The 3,964-nt window shown below is 35.7% G+C and overlaps 1 long non-coding RNA gene across 2 annotated transcripts; it reads left to right on the top strand.

Moving 5' to 3' along the window:
- LOC120488125 (uncharacterized) lies at nt 1-3,714 on the top strand. Of its 2 annotated transcripts, XR_005624556.2 has the most exons (7): nt 1-441; nt 546-618; nt 715-822; nt 945-1,059; nt 1,188-1,295; nt 1,531-1,646; nt 3,249-3,714. It is a non-coding gene; the product is annotated as an uncharacterized LOC120488125 (long non-coding RNA). The 2 variants fall into 2 exon arrangements; XR_016158383.1 differs by lacking the exon at nt 1,188-1,295 and having other exon boundaries at nt 5-441.
- Nucleotides 3,715-3,964: the final 250 nt, after the last annotated feature.

Here is a 3,964-nt window from a genome sequence, read left to right as displayed (position 1 = left end):
TTGAAATCCTGGTGTTAAGGACTTTTAGAGTAAAGTGTTAATTTTCTGGTGTTGAATTTCAAGGGATTAACACTGCTAGTGTAAACCACACTCTCTGGCTGGTGAAAATATGTGGAGTTATACACCAGATCTGCTTTGAGAACACCGAGAGTGTTACTAGTCACATCCGGGACATTTACGCGCTGGGCGGGACGAAACGAGTTGAAACTTTCTTCACAGGCGCCATTTTCTTTGACTCGAGTCGCAAGACATGCGAGGAGGAAACACGCATTTATTATGCGTTAAATCGCATTTATATATTCATTTTATAACACCATATTGTTTTATAACAATATGTATGTGCTGTGGACGAGCAAACCGCTCTCAGAAGGGGTATTTTCTATGACGCGCGATGCGGAGCAGACCAGGATGGGTTTGCTTTTTAACAGGGAAACAACGAAAGTAAGTGTTTTCTAATTCACATAGCCAATATATTTTATAACACATTGATTCAAAGCGATATTTAAATGTTCTGCGCGATTAAACGGTCGAAATTCTTTTCAAAGACGACATCATCTTTGAAACACGGAGCTGACGAGGAGGAGGCTTGTAGCTAACGTTAACAGGGAAACACCTAAAGTAAGTGTTTTTAACATAATTTACCACATGAATTTCATGGCATTATATTGTTTTGTAACGATATTTATGTGATGTGCGCGCCTAAACCTCTCACAGTCTAGGTCCTGCATCTTCTTTGACTCGTGACCTGCTCGTGACGCATTTCAAAAAGCAGTGCAGAGTGCAGACACGGAGTTTGCTTTTAACAATAAAAACACCGATTAAGTAAGTGTTTAACTCATTTACTATACGTGTTTTATAATATTATATTGTTTATGACGATATGTGTGATGTGCAAATATCATAAAGGATTTATCCTAAAACTATCTTTTACTCTCGTCTGCCAGCAGACCTAACGTTAACGTATAAAACAGAAGAACAACTCCACAAACTGCGGACCAACAATGCACGTGGAATTTGCACTTTATTTCCTTATTTGGAGGACCAATCTTTTTAGAATGGGTAAGCAAATTGCAATTATTTCAAATTAAATATTGATGCAAAATGTATTTATCAGATTAACTTTTGGTTGATATTTGGAGATGCTTTAATGTTTAAATGTATTGATTTTTACAATTTGTGTTTGCTAGGAGCATTTCTATGATGCACTATGATTTATATGAAGTGACTAAGGGTACCAGGCTTGGTGTTTAAAGACTGTACAGACTAGAACCTGGTGATGGAAAGAGAACAGATAAGTTAACATATGAGAGAGTCATGGGCACAAACAAAAAATAATCATAGCTTGGTTGTTATTTGGTATAGCTAGATTTTCTTTGTTTCATAACACTCATTTTGAATTTGTCCAGTCAAATTAATTTACAAAAGTAAATCTAGTGTATATATATATATATATATATACTTAAAATAAGATTTCGAACCAATGGTTTTCATGATTTGACAAGGAGATGTTTTCTTGCTGTTTAATTTTAGACTCAACTGATTGGAAAATCTCTGCCCATCACCTGCCCCCAACATACAAAGCCACAAGACGGGAACACCGATCCTTCCGGAATCCGACGGCTGACAATTTAGTGAGATTTCTTAAGGTGCGTGTCTTTATTTTTTCTTAAAGTGTTAGTTCACCCACAAATGGAAATTCTGTTATTAATTACTCACCCTCATGTCTTTCCAAACAAGTGAGACTTTTTCATGTTCACAACACAAACAAACATATTTTTAATGAAATCGGAGAGCTTCCTGTCCCTCCATTGACAATCTACACAACTACCACTTTCAAGCCCCAGACAAAAGTACATCATTAAAGTACTCCATGCAACTCCAGTGGTTTAACATAAATGTTTATTAAACTATGCAAGTGCTGTGTTTGCAGCAAAAACACATTTACAGCTTAATTTATAAAATATTTATTTCCAACATGCGTTCATGACAAAGTTACAACTCGTGCTTGTTGTTGATGTGCATGTATGTGCATTGAAGATTAATATTTTGTAAATAAAGTTGAGTTAAAATTGTCAAAAAGGTTGAGGTTAAACCACTAGAGTCACATGGATTACTTTTGATTTCCTTTATACCTTTCCGTGGTTTTTGAAGTGGTCGTTGAATAGGCTTTAGATGAATGGACAGAATTCTCTTAGATTTCATTAAAAATATCTTTATTAAAGGGACTGTTCACCCAAAAATGTCAATTCTGTCAGTAATTACTCACCCTCATGTTGTTCCAACCTCACAAGACTCATTCATCTTCGGAACACAAATTAAGATATTTTTGATTAAATCTGTGAGCTGGATCACTCCTCCATAGGCTTCTAAGGGATCAAAACTTGCTGGCCCAGAAAGTCATTAAAGATATTGTTGATTACAGAAGCGCAATCCTAAATCCAATCCAAACGAGAATGCTTTGTGTGCGCAAAAAAACTAACAGAAATTACGACTTTATTCAACTATGCATTTCCTTCTCTGTGGGCCTCGAGATGGGCTTCTCGTAGTGTAACAGCGCAGCGCCTCGGTGTTGTACGTCACACACAGGCTCACTATTGGCTGACGCTGGTCGTGTGTGTGTGTGTGACGTACAACACAGTAGCGCTGCACTGTTACACTGTTAACTTGCTCAGGCCCACACAGAAGAAAATGAATAGTTGATTGTAATATTTTTAATTTTTAGTTTGTTTTGCGCACAAAAAGTATTCTCGTCACTTGATAAACTTAAGGTTGAGCCACTGTAGTCACTCTGACTATTTTAACAATGTCTTTAATAACTTTTATTGGCTGCCAAGTTTCAATCCCTTAAAAGGCTTTGCAGGAGTGATCCAGCTCTCAGATTTAATCAACAATATCATTCATTTGTCTCCCGAAGATGAAGGAAAGTCTTACCGAGTTGGAACAACACGAGGGTTGAGTAATTAGTGCTAGAATTTTCATTTTTGGGTGAACTATCCCTTTAAGTGTTCCCAAGATGAGCAAAACTCTTACTGGTTTGGAACAACAAGGGTGAATAATTAATGACAGAATTAAATTTTTTGGATGAATTAAATCTTCAATTTTCTTGGAAATCAATAAATGCAAGTCTTAATCTAACCAAAATGGTTTCTTGTTTGAGTCGATGATTTAACTTTTTTCACCATAAACCTGCTGTATTTATGAAACACAAATGGTATTAATTGTAATTGATCTGGTTTTGTGTTGTCTAGGTACCCAGTCCTACAGGATTTTTCGAGAAAGTTGGATCTACACAGCTTTTGCTGCTCTGTGAAACAACTATGCACTGAACTTTACTGTTAGTGACTGGAGACACACACGTGATCCACTCATATCCTGCTACTGTTCTTCATCTGCTGAATGTTTTTGACTCAAGCACTGCTGTACTGTTGCAAAGTCAAAGGTACTGAATCAACTTCACTGACACAGGACTCACATTCACTGATATGTTCAGGACACCATTTGATCACATCATATAATTCTGATTACAGTGCATTCATCGTTTATTTTAAAAGTTAACCTATGATGTAAACGTGTTTGTTCGGTAATAAAAAAAATAGTTTGCTTGAAACAACTGTTTACATTTGCCTTTATTTTCAACTTTACAATGAACTGAATTCTACTATGATCCCATACTTTCTGGATTGTTTTGAAATAAAGTTTTGAAAGAGTAATAAAGAGTTATGTGTTTTTCAAAGTGAAATTATTCTTTTCAGATTTAAAGAACTGAAGAAAATAAACTGACAAATCATTTAAGTACAGTAGGTAATGCATAACCCTAATAAGAAAAACTGGTAACTTCTTTGGTGTTTTTATTTGTAAAAATGTGTTCTATTAACACCAGGATGGTGTAATTTGACTACTATAAGGTTGAAGAAGTAAACACTGGCAGTGTTGTTGTTATCTGCATTGGTGTTAAAATTCCACT

The sequence above is a fragment of the Pimephales promelas genome, chromosome 1, assembly GCF_988280905.1.
Source record: "Pimephales promelas chromosome 1, fPimPro1.hap1.1, whole genome shotgun sequence".
In the NCBI taxonomy this organism is placed as follows: Eukaryota; Metazoa; Chordata; class Actinopteri; order Cypriniformes; family Leuciscidae; genus Pimephales; species Pimephales promelas.
This window is presented reverse-complemented; position numbering and strand designations above follow the sequence as displayed.